The following is a 27644-nucleotide window of genomic DNA, read 5'->3' on the forward strand; positions in this document are numbered from 1 at the left end:
CATTTTGGAAGGTATAATGCAGGTGGGAGGTATACAGTAAGTGGCAGAACCCTTAGGAGTATTGACAGGCAGAGAGATCTGGGCGTACAGGTCCACAGGTCACTGAAAGTGGCAACGCAGGTGGATAAGGTAGTCAAGAAGGCATACGGCATGCTTGCCTTCATTGGTCAGGGCATAGAGTATAAAAATTGGCAAGTCATGTTGCAGCTGTACAGAACCTTAGTTAGGCCACACTTTGAATATTGCGTGCAATTCTGGTTGCCACACTACCAGAAGGACGTGGAGGCTTTGGAGAGGGTACAGAGGAGGTTTACCAGGATGTTGCCTGGTCTGGAGGGCATTAGCTATGAGGAGAGGTTGGATAAACTCGGATTATTTTCACTGGAACGACGGAGGTGGAGTGGCGACATGATAGAGGTTTACAAAGTTATGAGCGGCATGGACAGAGTGGATAGTCAGAAGCTTTTTCCCAGGGTGGAAGAGTCAGTTACTAGGGGACATAGGTTTAAGGTGCGAGGGGCAAAGTTTAGAGGGGATATGCGAGGCAAGTTCTTTACACAGTGGGTGGTGAGTGCCTGGAACTTGCTGCAAGGGGAGGTGGTGGAAGCAGATACGATAGTGATGTTTAAGAGACATCTTGACACATATATGAATTGGATGGGAATAGAGGGATATGGGCCCCGGAAGTGCAGAAGGTGTTAGTTTCGGCAGGCATCAAGATCGACGCAGGCTTGGAGGGCCGAATGGCTTGTTCCTGTGCTGTACTGTTCTTTGTTCTTTGTTTGTTCTTATTCCATTATAGAATGAAAATGAAAACCACCGAGAGTATATTATATAGATTTCACCAAGATAATTCTAAGGCTTATGAGAAGAGATACTGGGACTATTTCCACTGCAGAGGAGAAAATTAAGAGGAGATTTAACAGAGATTTCTAAAATCATGAAGTAAAATCAAGGGTGAATGCAAGGCCACAGAAGGCGAGTACACATCACAGTCCCTGCCAGGCTTTGTTTAGCCTGTGAATCCTTCTAAAATGCTACACCCAACTTTTTTTTGAGCCAGGGCCTGCGTGGGGCAGAGGCAAGGGAAGATGTAACGACATGACAAGAAGACATTAGGGTGAGTCGGGAAATACTTTTTTCTCTGTCTGGGGAGCCAATGACAAGGGGTTATCAATGTAAAATTATTATTAAGAGAGTGAGGAAAGAGTCTAGGAGAATTTGTTTTACACAGAGGGTTGTTAGAGCATGGCTGACTTTGCCATAGGGAGTGGTTAAGAAAAACACCATTGTTTCTCTTAAGGACAATTAGATAAATATGTAAAGCAAAGAAAAACATAAGACTATGAGGATAGAGTGAAGCAATGGGATTGGTTTCAGATTGTTCCAGCAAACATTCTGCCCAAATGCAATGAGCTGAATGGCCCCCCTCACTAACCCTCCAGTCTGTGCTCTAAACCTCACTGATTCCATTTTGAAAGTGAAGAGAAATGTAAAATAGCAGAAGGATTTTGGGGAGAGGGCATAAGCTCCAGAAGTTGTATCGATATTTGTCCTACATTCCATGTACTGTGCCAAAATTTAGGCTGCATTTAGGCTAGAGTTAAAATTGGGGTCAACGAGTTAAAAAGCAGTGCTTTCATTTCTGGTACCTGCTTTTAAATGCAGCCTCGCCAGTTTGTACAAAATAGGACAGAAAGTCACCTCTTTGATGATTGTAAGGCTGGAGTTATACCGCAGGTGGTACAAACTCAAAATAGTGTGAGACATTTATCCTGCCTCAGTAGCTCTATCCAGGATAACTCTCTTTGAATCTTTCTGGCTCATGTTATTGCAGAAGTTAGAACTTGAAGTTAAAAGTTTTGTAGCTACTCTGATGGCTAAGTAAGTTTATCAGGTAAATAGCTGAGTCGTTCAGACCATGGGAGGTAATATATCTGAGGCCGCACCTGTACTGAGTCAGCTCATGATAGTTGCAGTATTAGTAAAGGTTCTACAGTTGACCTTGGCTTCCTGAGTTCGCAAAGGGGAAGAATGTACCAGTGCTCTCATTCCCCCATTGTTGAAGAGCCCACTGACATGCACTTGATTTTTTTTCAAAAAATGTACTTTATTCATAAAATTTGTAAAAAGATACATTGCATAAAGTGCAATAGAGTTTAGTTTCTTTCAGTACAGTATCTGGCACTCTGAGGTGCCTCACTACACTTAAAATTACAGGTTATATTTACAATATACATTTCATGTCAAACATATAGTCCGAGCAGTTTTACGCAAGTTCCAGCGCCTTGGTGTAATATGGTAGGAGGGCCTTGGACTGTGGCCTTTCCCCATTGAGCCTTTGTGGTGGCTGCCCCAAGCTTTAGTATGTCCCCCAGCAAAGTCCTGGAACTTAGAATGTGCCAATCTGCAACACTTGGACATGGACAATTCCTTGCTCTGGAAGACCAGCAGGTTTCAGGAAAAACAAAAAGTGTTTTTCACCGAATTGTTGGTACTCCAGCAGCAGTTGATGTTTGTCTTGGTGTGCATCCCTCGGAACAGCCCGTAGAGCACAGAGCCCTATGTTGCGGAGCTGCTCAGGATGAACCTCAACAAAAACTACTGCATCTCTTTCCAGATCTTCTTTGCAAAGGCACATTCCAGAAGGAGATGGACGATGGTCACTTCCCAACCACAGCCACCTTGAGGGCAGCATTCGGTGACGTTGAGACTCCGGGCGTGCATGAAGGATCTGGCGGGAACGACTCTTCTCATCACCAGCCAAGCTACATCTTGGTACTTGTTTGAAAGTTCTGGAAATTAGGCAATCTGTGAAATGAGTTTCAGTCTGCTCATGGAAACATCCAACAGGATCCACAATCTCCTTTTCCCACAGGGTCTCGAGGACATTGCGTGTGGACAGATGCCTGTTGGACTTGTGATCAAACGTGTTTTTCTGCACAACCTTTACCACAAGGGAAAGGTAGTGCACTGTCCAACTGAATGGAGCATTCTGCGGCAACATGGCCAAATTCATCCCTCACAACACCAGGGACAGATAGAACCTCAGCACGCAGTGACACTTGGCATTTGCATACTGAAGGTCTATGCACAGCTTCATGCAGCTGCACATAAAGGTGGCCATCAGGACAAAGACAACATTGGGTACATTTCTCCTCCCTTTATCTTGTTACGACCAGGTGAAGAAGAGGTCTAGGGTTCTATTTCAGCCTTCACCTGGTCTTACTGTAATAGGGTTTTATTTTTTTAAACATACTGTTTTTAGCTCCCCCTTGGTGAATCTTTGTTCACTGCTTTCCAATTATAAGGTAAAGAAACAAGCATAAACAGACTTTCTTAGCTTTAAAGAATAAAGGTGAAATTTATTAAACTTAAACTTAAAACTCTAATTCGGTTAACACCTACGGATACACGCCGCACCCACGCTAGCGATACACACGTGCAAATAGAGACAGAAAAGAGCAGAAGAAAAATAAAGAGGAGAGGTTTGAGGCAATATCTGTAGAGTTTCTTTGTTACGGGTCCTCGAGCTCACTGTATAGTCCTTGATTGTAGGTAGATCTTGCTTTTCATTGGGGCCCAGTATTCCTCTTAAACCTTGTTCCCTGTAGGAGACTTTTCTCTCTTGGGGTTCATGTGACTTCAGTGGGTTTCAGTTCCATGAGAAAGAGATAGGAGCAGACAGGAGGAGAGGAGGTCTGCTTCAGTTCAGGATCCAAGAGCTTTCTGAGTTCAAATTCTCTGTGGCAAGTTCAAAAAACCTGCAATGGCCAGTTAGTCATGTGACCAGCTCACCTAACCAGTCCTGGCCCTTGTGCATTGTCTTGTCCTAGCAGACCTTGGAATGTCTCCTCTACACACAATATCTGGTGATCAAAGATTCATTGTGGGTTAAATTGGAGCAGGGAATAACCCTTTTGTCCTTTCAAGTACTGTCTGTTAATATGCAAAAATGTCTTTCCAGCCAGTCTTCCAGCCCTTGTAATAGGCCTTCTCTTCTTCCCAGCAACAATTCGAAATTTAATGTCTATGTGGCGAAATTAATGTGCCTCATTCTTGGCAGGTGGGGGCCTGTGTGATAATCTTAAGATCTGGACATGGTCCATTTTCAATCTCCAGACAAAGTGGAAGATGGCTCGGGTGATCACGCGGCACAAAAGCGTGGTGTGGACCAGACCTGCGTCACGTTTAGCAACACTAAGAGCACCTCATTCCTGATGACCAGGATCTTACTCACAATGGAGAAGTAACATCATTTCCACATGCCTGGGTTCTGTTTGACCCGGGTTATACACTCCTCCCAGTTTTTGGCACACACCCCAGCCTCTCTGAACCATATCCCCATCACCTTCAGGTAGTCTGACCTGATAGTAAAGGGGATAAAGGATCAGTTGGCCCAGTTCCCTTGTCCTCACTCATGCCTTGATTTACTTTGAGGCCAGTTCGAACTGGTCACAGATGCTTATCAGTCTGTGAACCCACAGTGGATCCAAGCAGAAAAGTGATCCAAACAGTGATTTTGTCCATGTACGGGGAGGTTTTGACCTGAGTGTCTCCACTGCCTGGGATTGTCCGCATCCTTCCTGGACTCGGCAAAGGTTTCGATACAAGACATGAACAAGACAGGAGAGAGAAGACAGCCTGGCCTGACTCGAGATTTGATTGGAAAGCTTTCCAATTCCCACCCATTAATTGAAACTGCTCTACTGATCATGTATAGCAGTTAGATCCAATTGTGGATTCCTTCCCCAAACCCCATATTGGACAGCATGGCCAACAAATCAGTAGATATTCGGTCAAAAGCCTTCTTATGGTCCAAGCTGATGAGACAGTTGTCCACCCTGCTGTCCCGCACGTAGGTGATCATATCCCTGAGTCGCACAAGGCTATCAGAGATCTTCCTGCCGGGTACAGTGCAGGTCTGATCAGAGTGGACCACCAACTTCAGACAGACTTGACCTGATTGGCGATGATTATGGACAGAATTTTGCAGCCCACATTAAGCAGTGAAATAGGCTGCCAATTTCTGATTTCCTCCCTCTCCTCCTTTTGCTTGTAGATGAGGGTGATGATGCCTTTCCTCATGGGTTCTGACATGCTGCTGGCCAGATGCATACTCTCGTACACTTCCAGCAGTCCTGGGATGATCCAGTCTCACAAAGTCGAATACAATTCAACTGGTAAATAGTCATTTGCAGAAGTTTTATTCGTCTCAAAGGACCTGGTGGCCTTTGTCAGCTTGTCCAGAGTTAACGGTTTGTCCAGACTCTCCCACATTTTGTCATCTAAACCTCCGTGACAGAGGATAGGAAGGACTGGGAAGCCATGCTGTCGTAGGAACATAGGAGCAGGAGTAGGCCATTCAGCCCATTGAGCCTGCGTCACCATTCAATATGATCATGGCTGATCATCCACTTCAATGCCTTTTGCCCACACAATCCCCATATCCCTTTATGTCATTGATATTTAGAAATCTATTAATCTCTGATTTAAACATACTCAATGACTGAGTTTCCACAGCCCTCTGGGGTAGAGAATTCCAAAGATTCACAACCCTCTGGGTAATGAAATTTCTCCTCATCTCTGTCTTAAGTGGCTCTGTCTTATTTTGAAATTGTATCCCCTGGTTCTAGACTCTCCAACCAGGGGAACCATCTGACCTGCATCTACCCTGTCTATCCCTTTAGGTATTTTGTAGGTTTCAATGAGATCACCTCTCATTCTTCGAAACTCTAGAGAATACACACCCTGTTTCCTCAATCTCTCTTCATAGGACAGCCCCGCCATCCCAGGAACAAGGCTGGGGCACAAGTACTGACCCTTGCAGTACCACACTAGTCACAGCCTGCCAACGCAAGAATGACCCATTTATTATTATTCTCTGCTTTCTGCCTGTTAACCAATCCTTAATCCATGCCTGTATATTACCTCCTAACCCATGTGCTTTAATTTTGCTAACCAACCTTCTGTGGGGGACTTTATCAAAAGCCTTCTGAAAATCTAAGTATACCATGTCCACCGCCTCCCCTTTATCAATTCTGTTAGTATCATTCTCAAAAAAAACTCCAACAGGTTCATCAAATATGATTTCCCATTCATAAATCTGTGTTGGCTATGCCCAATCAGATCATTATTATTCAAGTGTCCATTTATCACATCCTTTAGAATAGATTCTAGCATTTTTCCTACTACGGCTGTAGTTCCCTGTTTTCACTCTCCCTTCTTAAATAGTGGGGTGACATTTGCTACCTTCCAATCTGCTGGAACCATTCTATAGAATTTTGGAAGATGATCACCAATGCATCCACTATCTCCATAGCTACCTCTTTCAACACTCTGGGATATAGAATATTAGATCCTCGGGACTTATCAACCTTCAGCTCCATGAATTTCTCCAATACAACTTTCTTACTAATATTAATTTCCTTCAATTCCTTATTCTCCCAAGTCCCTTGGATCTCTAATTCTGGGAGATTTCTTGTACTTTCCTCGGTGAAGACAGACACAAAATAATCATTTAGCTTCTCTGCCATCTCTCTATTCCCCATTATAATGGCCTTGCAAGCCACTCAGTTCAAGGGCAATTAGGGATGAGCAATAAATGCTGGCCTAGCCAGTGATGCCCACATCCCACGAATGAATTAAAAAATTATAAATTCTCCTGACTGTCTATAATGGACCCACATTTGTCTTAGCCAAACGTTTCTTTTTTACATACCTATAGAAGCTTTTACAGTCAATTATTATGTTTTTTTGCTAGTTTACATTCATATTCTATTCTCCCTTTCTTTATCAGTTTCTTGGTCCTCCTTTGCTGTATTCTAAAATACTCCCAATCCTCAGATTTACTACTATTTCTGGCAACTTTATAGGCTTTTTCTTTTAATCTTATACAATCCTTAACTTTCTTTGTTAGCCACAGTTGACTGCCTTTTCTTTTTGGGTTTTTGTGCCTTGAAGGAATGTATAGTTGCTGTAAACTATGTAATAATTCTTTAAAGTCTATCTATTACCTATGTACTGTCAAACCTTTTAATGTATTTTCCCAATCCACCTCAGCCAATTTGCCCCTCATACTTTCATAATTTCCAATGTTCAAATTTATCACCCTAGCTTCAGATTGAACTACCTCACTTTCAAACATAACGTAAAATTCTATCATATTATGGTCGCTCATCCCTAAAGGTTCTTTAAAAACAAGATTGTTAATTAGCCCTTTCTCAGTACATAATACTAGATCTAAAGTAGCCAGTTCTCTAGTTGGTTCCTCAACATACTGCTCTAGAAATCCATCTCTAACACAATCCAGAAGCTTGTCCTCCACAGCATTAGTTCTCATTAGGTTTACGCAGTCTATATGCAGATTGAAGTCACTCATGATTACTGTATTACCCATGCTACATGCTTCTGTAATCTACTGATTAATACCATGCCCTACACTACCACTACTGTTTGGCGGCCTGTAAACAACTCCTAAACAGCAGTAACCTGCTCACTGACACTCAGTTTGGGTTGCGCCAGGGCCACTCGCCTCCAGACCTCATTACAGCCTTGGTGCAAACATGGACAAAAGAACTAAATTCAAGAGGTGAGCTGAGAGTGACTGCCCTTGAAATCAAAGCAGCATTTGACTGAATGTGGCACCAAGAAGCCCTAGCAAAACTGGAGTCAATGGGAATCAGGGAGAAAACTCTCCGCTGGTTGGAGTCATACCTAGAACAAAGGAAGATGGTTGTGGTTGTTGGAGGACAAAAATCTAAGCCACAGGACATAACTGCAGGGGTTCCTCAGGGTAGTGCCCCAGGCCCAACTATCTTCAGCTACTTCATTAATGACCTTCCCTCCATCATAACGTCAGAAGTGATGATGTTTGCTGATGATAGGGGTGGCACAGTGGCGCAGTGGTTAGCACCGCAGCCTCACAGCTCCAGTGACCCGGGTTCAATTCTGGGTACTGCCTGTGTGGAGTTTGCAAGTTCTCCCTGTGTTTGCGTGGGTTTCCTCCGGGTGCTCCGGTTTCCTCCCACATGCCAAAGACTTGCAGGTTGATAGGTAAATTGGTCATTAGCAATTGTCCCTAGTATAGGTACATGGTAGGGAAATATAGGGACCGGTGGGGATGTGGTAGGAATATGGGATTAGTGTAGGATTAGTATAAATGGGTGGTTGATGGTCGGCACAAACTCGGTGGGCTGAAGGGCCTGTTTCAGTGCTGTATCTATAAACAAAACTAAACATGATTGCACAGTGTTCAGTACCATTCGCAACTCCTCAGATACTGAAACTCTGTTCACTTGCAGCAAGACCTGGACAACGTTCAGGCTGTGGCTGATAAGTGGCAAGTAACATTCACGCCAACAACTACAAGGCAATTACCATCTCCAACAAGAGAGAATCAAACCATTTCCCCTTGACATTCAATGGCATTACCATCACTGAATCCCCCATCATTAACATTCTGGGGTTTAACATTGACCAGAAACTTAACTGGACCAACCATATAAATACTGTGGCTACAAGAGCAAGTCAGAGACTGGAATTTCTGCGGCGAGTAACTCACCTCCTAACTCTCCAAAGTCCAACATCTACAAGGCACAAGTCAGGGCTGTGATGGAATACTCTCCACTTGCCTGGATGGGTGCAGCTCCAACAACACTCAAGACGCTCAAACCATCCAGGACAAAGAAGCTCACTTGATCGGCACCCCATCCACCACCTGAAACATTCATTCCCTCCACCACTGGCACACAGTGACAGCAGTGTGTATCATATTCAAGATGGACCTCAGCAACTTGCCAAGCCTCCTTCCTCAGCACCTTGCAATGCCATGACCTCTTATCACCTAGAAAGACAAGGGCAGCAGATGCATGGGAACACCACCACCTGCAAGTTCCCCTCCAAAGCCACAGACCATCCTGACTTGGAACTATATCGCCGTTCCTTCACTGTCGCTGGATCAAAATCCTGGAACTCCCTTCCTAACAGCACTGTAGGTGTACCTAAACCACATGGACTGCAGGAGTTCAAGAAGGCAGCTCACCACCACCTTCTCAAGGGCAATATTAATGGACAATAAATGCTGGCCTTGCCAGCGACGCCTACATCCCATGAAAGAATAAAAAAAAAACTCAATTGGGTTACTGCCAGCAATGCTCAAAAAGTGTGCTTAAACTGTTTTCAGACAACTGCATATACACCCCAGCCCCATGACTCACTCTATCTGCTTGGAATGGAGCTGATACCAAGCACCACTGAGGCTTCAGTTCTTGCTGATAAAATTGGGAAATCAAATAGTTCATTTTATTCTTTCTCCATTTATTGTGTTTTGTAAACATACCAAAACACTTGCAATATTCTCCCAATGTCTGCCACGGGGTGAGTCATTTTATCCAGTAACTCAGCTGAGAGCTGCCAAACGCTTGTGGTGCTGGTTTCATTTCATAATGTTTTCTTCTGCTAATTCCTTTTGTTTCTGAGCAAACGTCAGTCACATGTGTAACTTCACAGGGACTGATTAAATTAACAGTCTCTGCATCGGTTTCTTCACAGCAGCTGTTCATTGACTGGAATTTAAATGGCGGCGAAATAGTAACAGAGTTTCAGGGCTCAGCTGCTCAATGCATCTTCCTAAATAGCATTACATTTCACAGTCTATGTTATGTAGTGCTCAGATCATCTATATCATCTGTAAATTAGGCAAGAGTGGAGAGGGGCAGGCTGCAAAGTGATATCTGCAAGAAAAGGATCATTGAGTTTTTAAATTTAAATTAAAGAATACAAACTGAATTAACTGAATTGCTCTGTATTCCCCACACACCAAATGAACTCCAGCTACAGAGACAGTGACAGTCAAAGCTCTGCTGATAGAACAGGACTTGGCACCAGCACAGACATTTTCACAGGTACAATGCGCTGAGGGCAATGCATGAACTTACACATTAGAGTCACACACCAAGCAATCTGGTCATTTCAGCAAAACAAACAAGCAAGAGGAATGAGGTTAGAAAGTGACATCTCTATTGTTGAACTAGGGTAGGACAACCGCACTGAATCTCAGCATATTTTGTGTTTTCATAAACTTCAGATTATCTTTAACCCTTTGCCTGATGCTCCATTAAAACATTGAGGTACAGTTACTGCACGTAGGGTCCTTTGCACTAAGTGGTGCTGATACACTTTTGCAGTGTCCTTCCACTCCAATGTCTATCATACTATTCTCAGCCATTTTTAAGGCCAAAACAAATTAACACTGTGTTGATTTAACACCATTTAAAAAAATTAAAAGCAATCTTGGAAGCAACATAGGAATTACAGTGGAGTCAAATATTGCCCAATAAGCAGTGAATTAAATGGGTTGTCACGTTATAGCCACAGAAATTGCTAGAAATACTCAGCAGGTCTGGCAGCATCTTGTGGAGAGACAAACATAGTTAACGTTTCAGGTCGATGACCTTTCATCAGAACATTCTGACAATAGGTCATTGACATGAAGTATTGTCTGGAATTTTATCTCAGTGACGGGCCGGAAGACAGGGGAGGGGAGAAACCCCACCTCAGCCCCCTGTCAGACCCCCTGGTGGAATTCCATGGTGGGCAGCCAATTAACTGCCCACCATCCCTTTAAGAGACAAGCTCCCACCTCCAGAGCTGCTGGCCAATCAGAGGGCCAGCAGCTCAGCAGTTCCAGCAGAGCTACTAGGAACAGTGGCTACAGCCAGTACTGCAGAAGGACTGCAGTGGCAAAGATGGAGGAGACCCCAGGATGCAGGTAAGCGGAATCAGGGTCACCGACGCCAGCCCAGAGGAGGGAACCCCCCCCAAAGCCCACCAGGAGGCCACCAGGTGAGACCTGACGGTGTCTCCATGCGGCAGCGGGCCCCTCTGATGTTTGTGAAATGAGAACGGAGGCGAAAAGGTGCCCTTAAGTGCCCCTTAATTAGTCAGTTAAGTGGCTCAACTGGCCTTGGGTGGGAGGGCTGTCCTCCAAATTCACCGGCGCGGACAAAATGGCATGAGGGCAGGACAACATTGTGCACACTGCCCCATGCCACCCCTGCCATTTTGTGTGCCCCACCCCCACCCTCCGTTCCTGTCTCCAAGGGCAGGATAAGATCCAGCCCATTAACTCTGTTTCTCTCTCCACAGACCTGTTGCGTATTTCTAGCATTTTCTGTTTTTATTTTGGATTTCCAGGCACAGGAGACCATAAACTAAACTTAAAATGAATGAACTTTGAAATGATGTCCTAGGTCTGTGATGTTTGGCCTTCAACGACCATGACCATTTTCCTCTGTGACAGATATGAGTCTTAGTCAGTGGAGGGTTTTCCACATACCTAGATATCAGAGCCAGTGACAGTATTGCAAAGGTTGTGAGGAGCTGACAGCTCATTCGAGAATAATCTACAATATTGACACTGAAGTATCTTTGGTAAGAAGGGTGGAAAATAGCCAAAACCTTAACACCTCATTCCTCCTCCTCCCCACTCCCCCCACTGTGTCTGCATTCACCAACCCTGTCTAAGTTAATGTCTTCAGGGGAGCGAGAAAGAAAATCCAGAACAGAAAGTTACTTCACAAATATCTCGCTACACAAGAAACCACATGTGAATTCTTATTTTACAGATTTGGATAATGATTATACAACTCAAGAATGTAGAAAGGGTAATTCGACTGATTGTATGAATATGGAAATTCTATCTAACCGCACTCCATGGATTACAATGTGCAGCCAAACTACCAGTCAGGTGAGCCATAACTTCCCAAAACTATGTTGAATTGGGGTGAGGGAGGGGGGCACATAGATTTGACAGTAATGGCACAGGAGACCCTATATACAGAGCAATTGCCACAGGCACTCACTATACCTGGAGGTTCTAAGGTTCTAAGCTGAGCACCATTCTGATACTGTCTGGACACTGGGAGGCCAGGGATAGCACCATATAATAAAATCATAAGTTTGTTCATTTCAAGTGTGCACACAATTTCATTACACTTAGTACATTAATTAAATCCTCCCTCACCCCACGACTAACTCACGATTGAATCCTTAAAACTTTCATCGTTAAATTTGTAAGAATGCACCAAGATATCAAGCATTTCTTCAGCTGTTTTCATGTTAGTCCTTTAATTCAGATTCAGGTAAAATTGCCTGTTCATCAGCCGCTGGGCTACAGGAAACAGATTTAATAACATACGCTATCAGGGCCAGCCCATGGATGGCAGATTATAATATCAACATGAAAGCAGCCTTAGTTTGCAAAAAAGATAGAACACTGTAAATATATATTTCTGGATCATCCACCAGTTTTTTTTTAACTTATTTCCAACTTTTCAAAAAGCCTAATAGCCAGCTGTTTAACCCATTGTCTCGTCTGTATGACAGGAGTCAATGTTCCTGACTCCTGACTTTTATCCGTTTCCTTCTTTCTCCCCTCCCCCCCTTATTTCGTTCAGCCCTGTTACAGTTTTGTGTGTGTGTGTGAAACACAACACAGGCACAGCCATGCCATTCTTATCATCTTTGGTGTTTCCACAGAGTTTGACACATTTGCCCAGACTTTTCCCATCATTTTCCTGCCATTATCCAGCTCCCTAGAGCTACCTTTACATAATTCCATTCCTAACTTCCATGTCTCCCAAGGATGAATCCTTGGCGTCTGCTTTTTCTCGTCTATATGCTGCCCGCCCTCCCCCCGCCCCCCAATGACATCATCCTTAGGCATGGGCTCAGCTTTCATATGTATGTGAATGATGCTCAGTCCCACAGCCACTTGAGCACTGTCAGACCGTTTGACCAAATCCAAATCTTAGATGAGCTGCAATTTCCTCTGTACAATGAAGCCATTGTTCATAGTAGTTCCTATAAACTCTGTTTGCTCGACAACTATCTCCACTCCTTTTCCATGGTCTTGTTAGACCCTGAGCAATGCTGCAAGTCCCATACTCATTCGACCAAGAACACTTATTTCCACACTGCAACATTGTCTGCCTCTGCCCCTACCGTACCCCAACGCCCACATTGATAAAATCCGTGGCACTTCCAAACTCAATTATTTCAATGCTCTCTCTTATTGGCCTTCCTTCCTACTCATTTTGCAAACTCCAATTTGTTCAGAATTCAATGCTTACATCCTACCCTTCCTCATCTATCACACTCTCTTCCCAAGAGCTTAAATTTAAAATTCTTGTCCTTTGCTTCATGTTCCTCCATGATCTCACTCCAGCTCATCAATGCAAGCTGCTCCTGAATTATTCTCTCTCCTGCACATCCCACTATCCCTCCATCCCACTATTGGTGGGAAAGGTTTCAGCTGCTAGACGGTGCTCTTTGAAACGCCTTCCTGACACCTGGCACCTCTCTCTCACCTTTTAAAATAATTCTCCAATCCCATCCTTTATCCCATGCCTTATTCATCCCTCCTAAACTCCCACTCCAGCTGAGAAATGCCCTGGGAATTTTGCACATTAAATATATATGTAAGTTGGTGTTGTTATTGACACTTGTATTGTTTCAATAATAATCCTGAAAATTGACTTGAGAAAATAATTGAAGGCTGGATTTTCCTCCAAGGTAAGATGGCTCTCAGATGCGGGACAAGTGGTACTTCTGCCTGCTACCTTGACCCTGCTGTGATCCTTTCCCATTTTCCTGCATAAATACAGATCATCATATATACAGAGCAGGCTCACTGCAGTAACTCCACTCTATGGCTAAACTTTTATAAATCACTGGTTATAGGCCTCAGCTGGGGTACTGTGTCCAATTCTGGGCACCCAACTTTAAGAAGGTTGGCAAAGCCTTGGAGAGGATGCAGAAGAGATTTACAAGAAAAGTACCTGGGATGAGGAACTTTAGTTATGTGGTGAAACTAGAGGGAGAAGGTTAAAGGGAGATTTAATAGAGGTGTTCAAAATTATGAAGAGTTTTGATGAAGTAAACAAAGAGAATCTTATCATTGATAGAAGGGTTGGTAACCAGAGGACACAGATTTCAGATAAGTGGTGAAACTACTAGAGCGGAGATGAGGAGAATTTTTTACTGAACAGGTTGTTGTGATCTTGAGTGCACGGCCTGAAAGTGTGGAGGAAGCAGATTCATTAGTAACTTTCAAAAGGGAATTGGGTAAATATTTGAAGGGAAAAAATTGCATATCTATGGGGATGGGGCAGGATGTGGAACTAATTAGCTAGCTCTTTCAAAGAGCTAGCACAGGTATGATGGGGTGAATGGCCTCTTTCTGTGCTGTAAGATTCTATCATACAGAGGGAGATTGCCACTGGCCAGCATGGAAACTCCAGCAGCGAAGCACTCCCTGCATCACTGAACGAGCAGGAGTTAAACTTGGAGAAAGTCCTAGCCCCCTAAAGACTTGCAACATTTCTTTTGTAGCTCCTTCTAGGTGCCACCTCAGTGTGGTGACCAGCTGCTCCTCCTGGCACACCCAGCCGATGGATAATGCCCAGTGACTGTATGCATGAGATCATCCTGGCACCACTGCCAGCACCTTGAGACTTACAGTAGTTGGCTGCTCCTGTTTCCTGCCTCTGCAACGGTTCCCTGACGATGCTGGTTAGGAGGGGCAGATTGCTGCTGATTCTGAGAGATAAAGTCCTCATTCCTTTCTCCTACCACACAGACATTGGCTGCCCTTGCAGAAAATCGGGGATCTGCGTAGAACAAACCCTGACCAGCACTAAAGAGCATAAAATCTGCCATCAGGATGCTATCAAGTCAATCCACAGCCTCTGTGTAATCAGGCACAAATTGGAGCCTGGGGTCTGAACAGAGCCAGACATGAATTTGGCAAGCTAAACTACATCAGCACTTGGGACCTCTGCCCTTAGGAACTCCCTCACAGGATAACTGGAGTGCAACTTACTCCATGGTATTCTCAGCAGGTTCCCCAAACGCTCTGACAGATGCCATAGCATTGCTACTGGATGTTCTCTTCCATCCCATGTAGGGACTGCTGGAAATGCTGTGAAAGGACTTCATGAAGCACTTCTGCTAATTAATAACTGCAGCATGGTATGCAGCCTCTGTAATGTATGAATCCATGAGTCCTGGAGCAGCTGACCCTAACCTGCAGTACCTCGTCTCGCTGCTCATCAGTCCCTCAAGGGATTTGAGCGGCTGAATGGCCAACTCCTGTTCCTGTGTCTGATGCCACCTAAGCTTGCTCCTCCATATCGATATATCGATACGCATGCTTCAACTTGTGCTCTCTCCTAACTCTCCCTATGTGATTTCCCCAAAGAGGGATGTCTGTGAGCTTATGCATATGGGGTTTGGAGAGCTTGATGGGTATTGATATGATAGGACTACTTCCTGCAACACCCACCCTACCCCTTGATGATAGAATTCTCATCATGGAAGATTTCTGCTCAGCGAAAGGGCAATGGTTGTGACCGCAGTAACAAGGCTGTGACCCCGGTACCAAGGCTGTGACCCCAGTAACAAGGCCTAAATGGTTCTTGGCAGCAGAGAGGCAGATATGAATGAATATAAAATGATAACAAGCACTCAGGGATACAATCGCCTATGTACGGGACAGGAGAGTGGACACCTGCCTCATCAGCCTGGACCAGGAGAAGGCTTTTGACAGGATATCGCACACCTACATGATGGACATGCTTTCCAAAATGGGGTTTGGGGATGGAATCTGCAATTGGATCAAACTGCTCTACACAAACATCAGTAGCGCAGTCTCAATCAATGGGTGGGAATCGGAAAGTTTCTCGATCCAGTCTGGAGTCAGACAGGGCTGTCCTCTCTCCCTGGTCTTCTTTGTTTGCTGTATTGAACCCTTTGCTGAGCCTATCAGGAAGGATGCGAGCATAAGAGGGGTGACAATCCCAGGCAGCGGAGGCACTCAGGTGAAAACCTCCCTGTACATGGATGACGTCGCCGTCTTCTGTTCTAATCCGCTGTCCGTGCGCAGACTGATGAGCATCTGCGACCAGTTCGAACTGGCCTCAGGAGCCAAAGTTAACCACGGCAAGACCAAGGCCATGTTCTTTGAGAACTGGGCTGTCCGATCCTTTGTCCCCTTCACCGTCAGGTCAGACTACCTGAAGGTGCTGGGGATATGGTTCGGAAGGGCCAGGGCGTGCACCAAAACCTGGGAGGAGCGAGCAGCCAAGGTACCAACAAAAGTTGAGCATGTGGGGGCAGCGATCTCTCTCCATTGTGGGTAAGAACCTGGTCATCAGGTGCAAGGCGCTCACGTTGTTGCTGTACGTGGCGCAGGTCTGGCCCATACCCCACTCCTGCGCTGTGGCGGTCACCCGAGCCATTTTCCGCTTCATCTAGGGATCTAAAACGGACCGGGTCCGGAGGGACACGATGTTCAAACCTCTGGATAAGGGCGGGAAAAATGTACCCAACGTGGCCCTCATCCCGATGACCACCTTCGTGTGCGTCTGCATCAAGCTGTGTGTAGACCTCCAGTACACAAACTCCAAGTGTCACTACGTGCTGAGGTTCTATCTGTCCCCGGTGTTGTGAAGGACGGGCCTGGTCACATTGCTGCGGAACGCTCCATGCAGTTGGACCATGCCGTACCACCTATCCTTCGTGGAGCAATTTCTGCGGGAAAACACCTTTGACCATCAATCCATTAGGCAGTGGTCTGCACGGAATGTCCTCAAGGCCCTACGGGAAAAGGAGACAGGGGATCCTGTCGGATGGTTCCCCGAGCAGACCGCCAAAGTCATTTGGCGGAATGCCTCATTACCAGAACTTTCAAACAAGCACCAAGATGTAGCTTGGCTGGTGGTGAGAAGGGCCCTCCCAGTCAGATCCTTCCTGCCCGCCCGAAGTCTCGCCCCCTCCGCGCAATGCCCCCGCGGTGGCTGTGGTGGGGAAGAGATGGTTGCCCACCTCCTCCTGGAATGTGCCTTTGCAAAGCCGGTGTGGAAAGAGATGCAGTGGTTTTTGTCGAGGTTCATCCCAAGCAGCTCTGTAACACAGGAGTCTGTGCTCTATGGGCTGTTCCCAGGGACGCACACCGAGACAAACATCAACTGCTGCTGGAGGACTATCAATTCGGTGAAAGACGCCCTTTGGTCTGCCCGAAACCTGCTGGTCTTCCAGCGCAAAGAGTTGTCCATGACCGAATGTTGCAGACTGGCACATTCCAAGGTCCAGGACTACGTGCTGAGGGACGCACTAAAGCTTGGGGCAGCCGCAGCAAAGGCTCAATGGGGAAAGACCACATTGTAAGGTCCCCCCACCAAGCTGAACTGAGGGGCTGAATCCATGGGAAACCCCTCGAACAGTATCGGAAAAATTTTCATTTGCTGTAAAATGTAAAAATGTTAATGGCATGACAAATGAAATGGAAGGGTTGTGAGGCAACTCATGATTGTATTGAAGGAAACTGATCTCCCTTGCAATGTTTGTATTTTTTGGTGCTGTTTGAAACTGTTTAGCAATGTAATTTTTACAGATTTTTATGAATAAAGTATATTTTGGAAATAAGAAAAAAATAAAATGGTAACAAGCAGAAGAAGTTGAGTTCTGGGGTGACATAAAGTCACCAAGTTCTCCCTATTCAGTGGCCTCAACTTCAGTTATTTGGAGGGCCTGTTTCTGTTGAGGAAGAGGCATCTTAGTTTGCTTGGTATATCAGTGCAGGTTCTCACCTAAAGGTTCTGTGCATCGCATTTATGAGAAGAGAATAAAGATCCTTTGAGAATTAGAGCTGAATATGATAGAAAGCTCAGTGATCAGACGACATTCCACCTGGTGTGAAAAGATGGGCAAAGAGCAGGCAACTGGCCTAGGAATCATGTGTGGCTGAGTTGTTGAGAAAACATGAGAGTTATGTTAGCGAACGGCTAAACTGACTTTATGGTGCAATATGTAAATATTTTTTAAAATGAGCAACATAATGGCCCTTTTATTAACAAGGAGTCCAAGAAGTTCCAGGTAAGCCCGTAATCGAGCGAAGAATCTGGCAAGGCTGGGGACATGGCCCTGCAGCTCTTAATGGGTCTTAATGGCAGGGCCACATTAGAATATTGTTGGGCCACCTCTTACATGGCAGCCAGACAAATCTTTAGCACTTATCTTCCGGAGTCGGCAGCTTAGGCTTCACCCTCACTTCCAGTTAAATTTAAGTCACAGTGAGGATGTCATCAGACTGTGGCATTACAATGTCAATTTAGGCTTCTATCAGCATTTTGTGAGAGCCTCATCGATGATCTGATTTCTGTATGTTAAAGTTTAACAGGGAGGAAATAGGGTTGTGCTGGGATCGCATTGCTCCATCCTAATATTCCCCTCCAATGGGCAAGAAATCAAAGCTATGGTCTTTCTTGCCTTAATTAGCATCAACACATCTGTTCTACCAAAGGGAAGGGAATAATAAGATAAATGCACATTGGTGTGATTTGTCCAGCAACACTAACTGTTTTCTGCAATTATACAGTCAGGGGGTCACTTTAGATGTAATGGAGCAATTCTTCAGAAGAAGGAGTTTTCCTCCATGCAAGATCAGGGGGCAGGTTGTTCAATCTTGCCCGTCTAAGAGCGAAGACCAAAGTACGGAAAGTCCTCATCAGGGAACTTCTCTTTGCTGACGTTGCTGCATTAACATCTCACACTGAAGTGGGTCTGCAGAATCTCATCGACAGGTTTGCAGCTGCCTGCAATGAATTTGGCCTAACCATCAGCCTCAAGAAAACGAACATCATGGGACAGGACGTTAGAAATGCTCCATCCATCAATATTGGCGACCACGCTCTGGAAGTGGTTCAAGAGTTCACCTACCTAGGCTCAACTATCACCAGTAACCTGTCTCTCGATGCAGAAATCAACAAGCGCATGGGAAAGGCTTCCACTGCTATGTCCAGACTGGCCAAGAGAGTGTGGGAAAATGGCGCACTGACACGGAACACAAAAGTCCGCGTGTATCAAGCCTGTGTCCTCAGTAACAAAAACAAGAAATGCTGGAATCACTCAGCAGGTCTGGCAGCATCTGTGGAAAGAGAAGCAGAGTTAATGTTTCGGGTCAGTGACCCTTCTTCGGAACTGTGTCCTCAGTACCTTGCTCTACGGCAGCGAGGCCTGGACAACGTATGTCAGCCAAGAGCGACGTCTCAATTCATTCCATCTAAGCTGCCTCCGGAGAATTCTTGGCATCAGGTGGCAGGACCGTATCTCCAACACAGAAGTCCTCGAGGCAGCCAACATCCCCAGCTTATACACACTACTGAGTCAGCGGCGCTTGAGATGGCTTGGCCATGTGAGCCGCATGGAAGATGGCAGGATCCCCAAGGACACATTGTACAGCGAGCTCGCCACTGGTATCAGACCCACCGGCCGTCCACGTCTCCGCTTTAAAGACGTCTGCAAACGCGACATGAAGTCCTGTGACATTGATCACAAATCGTGGGAGTCAGTTGCCAGCGATCGCCAGAACTGGCGGGCAGCCATAAAGGCGGGGCTAAAGTGTGGCGAGTCGAAGAGACTTAGCAGTTGGCAGGAAAAAAGACAGAAGCGCAAGGGAAGAGCCAACTGTGTAACAGCCCCGACAAACAAATATTTCTGCAGCGCCTGTGGAAGAGTCTGTCACTCTAGTATTGGCCTTTATAGCCACTCCAGGCACTGCTCCACAAACCACTGACCACCTCCAGGCGCTTACCCATTGTCTCCCGAGACAAGGAGGGCAAAGAAGAAGAAGAAGAAAAAAAAAAGAAGGAGCAATGGAGCACCAGCAGCATTTCAAACGTCATACAGCCAAAATTTTCAAGCAAATCTAGGATTGTAGCCCCTCTTGCCAACCGCCAGACATCCCAAACAGTGAACAGTTGATTTTAATGTGGGAAGGAAGTAGGCAGGGAAGAGACAAAGCTGTGTATAAGAAAGGATGTGGTGGAGGGAAGGAAATAGTTGAGAATGTTGGGAGAAAGGTGAGAGGAGTATTATGAGATGAATTTGAGAGAGGGTGAGAGGTGTGCCTAACCTTGCTAACTCTTCGGCTAGAATTTTATTCTGCCCTTGGAGATAGGCACAGAGGTAGGGGGCTAAACAAAATGGCCACTTAAGGGCCTCTTCCTGCCTCCACTCTGATTTTATTGAAATTGATTGATTTTATTGTAAGACCTGGTGGCTTCCTAGTGGAGTCGGGGACTCCTTCCTTTGGGGGCAATCTAGGGCCCCCGGAGGCCCCCCTGACAGCAATGACCACTCAACTCACCCCCACCCAGGAAGACTCCTCCCTCCCACCCTCACTAACCACCCACCTCCACCCAGTTGCCAGAGCTTGCCCGAATGGTCCCAGCAACCCCGACCCCACTTTCCTGTTCCGGGGTCTTCCCTTTCTTCGGTACTGCAGGGTCTCCAGTTGATTGGCTGCCCACCGTGAAATAGCAATGGGGGTCTGACAGGGGGCCGAGACAGGGTCTCCCCCATCTTAGTCATAGAGTTATACTGAGATGGAACCCCTAGACCCCTTTCTCACCTGGTCATAACACTGTCCTTTTTTTTGCCTTCTGCACTGTGCTTTTTCTGCAGCGTGGTGGCTCTTCTAGGTCTATGTCCCGGCACTTTATACCTGACATATCTACCTTTGCTTAGGCACTGCAATCTTGTGTACCACCTACCCAATAGCAAATAATGCTAATTCCTGGTGGGCATGAAAAAATCCTTGCCTCAAAATTTGTGCTCCCACCCCTGACCTCTGCATTTGCGAAGTCGGGGAGAGGTCCCTTAATTCTTATCCCTCCCACAGGCCTTATTCCTCTGCAGAGGAAGCCAGAGAATCCAGCCAAAGAATTCCAGGAGTGGTTATGTAAGGACCACCTCCTCAACCCCTTGAATAACTGTTCAATCCCCCTGTGGTCTTCTTAATCTTTAATACAAAATTTTCCAGAGATCTTCAGCGGTTCAAGCCTCAATCAGGGTCTGGCAAGTTCCAAATCGACATGTTGTTCAGTCAATCAGCTGCCATATCTAAACTAACAATATACTGAGTCCCTAAGAAGGCCTGATACATTGGAACTTCAATGTTCAGTGTCTCTGGTCATGGCCCTACCCCCACCGTCTCTATGTGTCAGTGGTTTTATAAGGTGTGGGTGGTGGCTCTTCCCTTGAAGGCCGTTCTAACAAAACTCTGTGCTCGGTCTCTCCGCCAAAGTCTAGCTTGGTGTGACTGTCCTTGGTTTTTCCACACTTATCTCTCAATCATAACCTGAGCATCTCTACCAGTGGCTTCTCCTCTTACCATGCTCAGGACTCCCCCAAATGTCCACCCTTTGCACACTCCTCTTATTCATTTACATGCTGCTCCTTGGCAACATGACCTGGAGACATGGGGCTGAATTTTCAATTGCTGGTGGTTGTGGGAGCAGGTGAATGCATGATTTGAAAATCGTGTTCCCAAAAGGCAGCACTCGGTCCCGCCACCTCTGGAATGCGAAGCGACTTTGAAAGGGATGCCGGGCAGGTGTGAACGGGAAACCTATGCACCTCCAATTAATAGTTTTGCAGCATCATTACTGAGACTAGCTTTCAATTCCAGATTTTTTATGAATTAATTGAATTTAAATTCCACCAGCTGCTGTGGTGGGATTTGAACCTTTGTCCCCAGGGAATTAGCCTGAGCCTCTGGATACCTGAGCCAGAGGTGGCAAGGGGCCAAAGGTTCCTTCATAGAGTCACAGAGTCATAGAGTAATACAACACAGAAACAGGCCCTTCAGCCCATCGTGTCTGTGACAGCCATCAAGCACCTAACTATTCTAATCCCACTTTCCAGCACCTGGCCCGTAGCCTTGTATGCTATGGTGTTTCAAGTACTCATCGAAATACTTCTTAAATGTTGTGGGGGTTCCTGCCTCTACCACCTCTTCAGGCAGTGCGTTCCAAATTCCAACCACCCTCTGGCTGAAAACAATTTTTCCTCAAATCCCCTCTAAACTTCCTGCCCCTACCTTCAATCTATGCCCCCTGTTTATTGACTCCTCCGCTAAGGGAAAAAGTTTCTTTGTATCTAACCTATCAATGCCCCTCATAATCTTGTATACCTCAATCGTATCTCCCCTCAGCCTTCTCTGCCCTAAGGAAAACAACCTTAGCCTTTTCAGTCTTTCTTCATAGCTGAAATGCTCCAACCCAGGCAACATCCTGGTGAATCTCCTCTGCACCCTCTCCAGTGCAATCACATCCTTCCTATAGTGTGGTGCCCAGAACTGTACACAGTACTCCAGCTGTGGACGAACTAGCGTTTTATACAGCTCCAGCATAACCTCCCTGCTCTTATTCAATGCCTCGACTAATAAAGGCAAGTATCCCATATGGCTTCCTAACCACCTTATCCACCTGTGATGCTGCCTTCAGTGATCTATGGACATGTACACCAAGGTCCCTCTGTCCCTCTATACTTCCTATGATCCTACCATCCATTGTATATTCCCTTCCCTTGTTAGTCCTCCCAAAATGCATCACCTCACACTTCTCAGGATTAAATTCCATTTGCCACAGCTCCGCCCATCTTACCAGCCCATCTATATCGCCCTGTAACCTAAGGCTTTCCTCCTCACTATTTACGACACCACCAATTTTCGTGTCATCTGCGAAATTACTGATCATACCTCCTATATTCATGTCTAAATCATTAATGTACACTACAAACAGCAAGGATCCGAGCCCCGATCCCTGCGGTACACCACTGGTCACAGGCCTTGCAAAAACAACCCTCGACCATTACCCTCTGCCTCCTGCCACTAAGCCAATTTTGGATCCAAAATGTCAAATTGCCCTGGATCTCATGGGCTCTTACCTTCTTAACCAATCTCCCATGCGGGACCTTATCAAAAGCCTTACTGAAGTCCATGTCGACTACATCAACTGCTTTACCCTCATCTACACATCTCGTCACAGCCTCAAAAAATTCAATCAAGTTAGTTAGACACACTCTCCCCCTGACAAAGCCATGCTGACTATCCCTGATTAATCCCTGCCTCTCCAAGTGGAGATTAATCCTGTCCCTCAGAATTTTTTCCAATAGTTTCCCAACCACTGATGTTAGACTTGTCATTAGGCCTGTCATTACCTGGTTTATCCCTGCTACCATTCTTAAATAATGGTACCACATTTTCTGTCCTCCAATCCTCTGGTGCCTCTCCTGTGGCCAGAGAGGATTTGAAAATTTGTGTCAGAGCCCTTGCAATCTCCTCCTTTGCCTCACATAACAGCCTGGGATACATCTCATCTGGGCCTGGGGATTTATCCACTTTTCAGCCAGCTAAAACAGCTAATGCTTTCTCCCTTTCAATGCTAATATGTTCAAGTATATCACAATCCCCCTCCCTGATCTCTATACCTACATCATTCTTCTCCATAGTGAACACAGATGAAAAGTAATCATTTAAAACCTCAGTCCTTTCCTGGCACCCTTGGATGCTGGAAGAGGCACTGACTGGGTCACAGCTGGCATCCACTCCAAGCATCTCAGCGCCATCAGCGACACAATGCTACAGAGAGTCTCACTCTTTCTGTGCCTATAAGCACACTGCTCCTGCAACCACTCAGAGTGGTGCTGCATAGGGCTGTCCAAGAGGTTGCTTAATCTCTCACTGAAGGAGCTCATGTGATTGAATCCCTGAGTCATGACAAAGCACATGCACTGCATGGACTCCTCCATTGCATACCCATGGCTCCTTAAGGCCTCACAACAAATGAGAAATTATATGCTTCTGATTCTCAAGGGCGGCACAGTGGTTAGCACCACAGCCTCACAGCTCCAGCAACCCAGGTTCAGTTCTGGGTACTGCCTGTGCGGAGTTTGCAAGTTCTCCCTGTGTCTGCGTGGGTTTCCGCCAGGTACTCCGGTTTCCTCCCACAGCAAAAGACTTGCAGGTTGATAGGTAAATTGGCCAATGTAAATTGCCCCGAGTGTATGTAGGTGGTCGGAGAATGGTGGGGATGTGGTAGAGAATATGGGATTAATGCAGGATTAGTATAAATGGGTGGTTGTTGGTCGGCACAGATTCGGTGGGCCGAAGGGCCTGTTTCAGTGCTGTATCTCTAAATAAATAAAATTAAATAAATAAAAGATCCTCCTTGTTTGTGACACCCGAGGCACAACAAAGCATTGCTGTGTCTGTCCTCTGTCCTCCAAAGGAGACCGCCCACAGGCGACTCTGCCTCACCCTCCTCCTGCTGCTCATTTGTGATGTGAGGTTTGCCCAGTGTTCCCCTTTCTAATCTAGTTTGTAGGGCGACTGGCATGAGTGTGTTTGGGCTGATGGAAGGTGCTGAGAAATGATGTGATGGTACTGTAGCTCTGCCGCTGCCAAGGAGGACAGCAACATTTGTCCTTTGGCACTGTGGTCCCCCATCACTGCTGGCCTTGTGGGAGACACAAGCGGATGGTTATGAGAACTCGGCCTACTCATCATATGCCCCCAGCACCAGCAATCCCATAGTAGAGATTGGTCAAAGAGCCAAAGCACGCATTAGGTAGAAGCCTCCTCCATGCCCTTCACCTCAAGATAGAGCTATCAAATGGCCCTGCTGATCTCAGCCTCCCATCACCCACAGGACTGGTGCATCAGCAAACTGGCAATATCCAGCAATGCTTCCTCCATTTGTGTTAGATGGTGCAGCTTGGGCACACCACCACCCATTTTGTGGGAATTGTGGGCTCTCCTTTCCTGCAGGATGAGGAGAGGAAGACTCGTGAGTATAATGCCCTCCTTCACCTATTCCAGCATGACATACACATGAACTGGTCTGCTCCTCAGTGATGCCCCATTTGTGAGGGTGACTGCCATCTCAGTGATATAACTGGCCACTTGATCTGACAAAGTTACAGAGACCTATGGACATTCTGTGAGTCCAGTCCTCCTGCATTCTGCTGCATACAAAGCTCGTCACCTGTCACCTGGGAGTCACTTGCTATTCACCTTTCCAAAACTTAGGAGGTCATTGAACCGCTTGCGGCATTGGACCCAAGTCCTCTGGGCCACTCTCCTGCTGCTGACCTCACTTGCCACCTCCATCCATGCCTTTTTATCTTCCTCAGAGGGTTCCTTCTCCCAGATGGTGTGAAGAAGATACCTGTCCTGTTGCTGACAGCCTCCGTTAATACTGCGAGGGAGGTGTCACACCATTCTGGGGCCGCCCGTGGACGCCTGCCTGTTCCATCGCTTTTCATGGATGATCCCTGCTGCTCCATTTCTTCAGTGAGCAGCAAGCCCAGCCATGGCTGCCTCTCCCCTGTTCAAAGGGCCCTCCTTCACTGAGTCCCAATACCACTAATTGGGTGCCACTCTTGTCCCCTAACCAATTAGGCCCTTTGCACTTAAAGATAGCGTTGCTAACACAACGCTGCCACGGAGCAGGGTTGGGATCCAGAAATGATCAGGCGCCATGTTTCCAACCTCAGTACAAACATTCAGGCCCATGGAGACTGCTTCCTCATTTATCCCAATGACACCCAGCCAGGGATAAGCACTGACATGTTGCACCATGAACATTTGACAATATTACTGACTTAGCCACGGACATGGGGGCAATTAAGCTGTATATAAAGTGTGTAGCTAATCTAATGCCATCAAAACACAGTTCGATTTAAAACACATTTCTCCCAATAATTAAAGTAGCTAAGCATATAAACATCAATGGAGAGCAGCACAACTGTATTAGGTAGCTAAAATTAAAGTAAGATACTGCAGATGTTGGAAATCTGAAATAAAAACAAAAAGTGCTGGAATTACTCAGCAGGTCTGGTAGCATCTGTGGAGAGAGAAGCAAAGTTAACATTTCAGGTCTGTGACCTTTCATCAGAACTGTATTAGCTGGCTAGCAAGCAAAATAGTATGCGATGCCAATGTGAATTACTTCTGTTGACAGAATAGAGCTAGCTACACCATGTCACAGGGTGGACCTTATCACATGACCTCTGTGGATTCACACTGCGTCAGGAGTGAAAATTCATCCAATAAACCATGAAACTCAAGGAGAGGATTGTTATTGTGGTTATTAAGTTGAGGCAGTAGAAAAATCAGCAATAGGAAGATGAACTATTTATCACACTGCTGTTGTCACAAGACAATTTAACCCATGATGGTCAATGTTTGTGCAACTTCTCCACCTGCCTGTAATATGTGTCTGAAGACAGGGAAGGCAACAACAGGGCAGTGATCTCCAAATCAGGAGAATTTTATAGGATGGAGCGGAGAGTACTTCAGAAGAGTCATGTAAAATAGAAAAGCAGAGTGAGACAGGAAGTGACAGCGAGATTAATGGTAGGTAGCCAAGACTAGTTTATTCATCTTGACTGGCTGTTAAACTAGGTCCTGGATTCTAAAATACAGAAACAACAGCATATCTCATGGATAAAATGTCATTTACTCACCAAAGCTGGTAACAAAATTAGATAAACACAATTACAAATAAAGAGTATTCTTCAGTTCCTCCAATAAAGCGATTCTCTTAAATTCATTTATATTTATATCTCAGTCTATCACTGTCGATTTGATTCAGCTCTGACAAGATAATTATTAATAAAAAACTTTTCTACATAATGTTGAACAGTTGTTACTGCATGTATTATTCAGTTACAAATGCTTAATCACTATCTGTAATATTATATTCCAGACAAACTATGTCCAAGCTAAATCTCTTACCTGTTAGCAAAGGTGCACTTTTAACCTAATGTAATTATATGATACAGACAACTTTCAAATGACATTGGCCATCAGGTTATCGGCCCTCAAACTGGATAGTGAATGATGCACATTACATTTACTGATCTTTGACAGACTTGTAAAATTTGTCCTTTAATCCAATTCGCAGCAAAAAAAATTCAGTTAATGACTGTTTCTAACATGGTCATTGAAGCATAATAAATTTTTATTATGTACTCACCGACAGTTTATATAACTGCAAATTCCTTGTTAAGGAATTGTAGACAATTCGTCATAGGTTAAGGTTTATTATCTATCACATTGTATTTACTAACTATTGTATATGGTCAGCAGCATCCTGTTTTTGCCAATATCACTCAGCCCCATTACATCATACTCTTGTATTCATGAGGAACTTACAGTGAGATTCCTTGTATCCTTGTTTTCCCCTTGATACAAGTTCTGGAACAATGTGATTCCAAATGGATAGCAGCGGAATTGTAACGTTTATATAGAAGTAAAAGTCGAGCAACTTTCAATATGTCACTGAGCTTGTGTCCCATGTAAAAGTAATGTGTGCCAGAGCATAGAAATCGAGACATTCCCTAAGTGACTTTTGCAATTTTAATATGAGTTTACATAACATAAGCCTTTAAACTTGTGTTTTAAAATAATCTAGTTGCTAGGTTATTTTAAAGCACAAGGTTAAAGGCTTAGAGCAGGGGTATCCAACATTTGCATGGGGGAGGCACATTACAACTTTTGGTCTTGCATAGGGGGCAGGTGAGACAATTTTGGAAAGATAAAGGCATTAAAAATTTATCTTACTATGAATCAAAACAACAATAAATGAGCATTTTTGTGAAGAAGCTTTAAATGAGAAGAGGTTTTAAATGAGAAAACTAATTTATTGACTTACTTTCGCATTACTGTGTTGGACATTGATTTAGTGAGATACCTGGCATTTTTGGTTCTTGCACAAGTAGTCAATGTCTGCCCA

The 27644-nt window shown here is 45.3% G+C and overlaps 1 protein-coding gene across 3 annotated transcripts in view; it reads left to right on the forward strand.

Annotated features, from left to right (window-relative positions):
* The window catches only part of jcada (junctional cadherin 5 associated a), a 253287-nt gene that overhangs the window by 131934 nt on the left and 93709 nt on the right, over window positions 1-27644 (forward strand). For 2 of the 3 annotated variants that reach the window (XM_068014296.1, XM_068014287.1), the window contains exon 2: window positions 11628-11749. The exons of the other annotated variant lie outside the window; for it this stretch is intronic. The gene's annotated coding sequence lies outside the window, so the exon portion shown is untranslated. The remainder of the gene's footprint in view (window positions 1-11627; window positions 11750-27644) is intronic. 3 annotated transcript variants of the gene reach the window in all.

This window comes from Heterodontus francisci, chromosome 2 (assembly GCF_036365525.1).
Source record: "Heterodontus francisci isolate sHetFra1 chromosome 2, sHetFra1.hap1, whole genome shotgun sequence".
NCBI classification, from domain to species: domain Eukaryota; kingdom Metazoa; phylum Chordata; class Chondrichthyes; order Heterodontiformes; family Heterodontidae; genus Heterodontus; species Heterodontus francisci.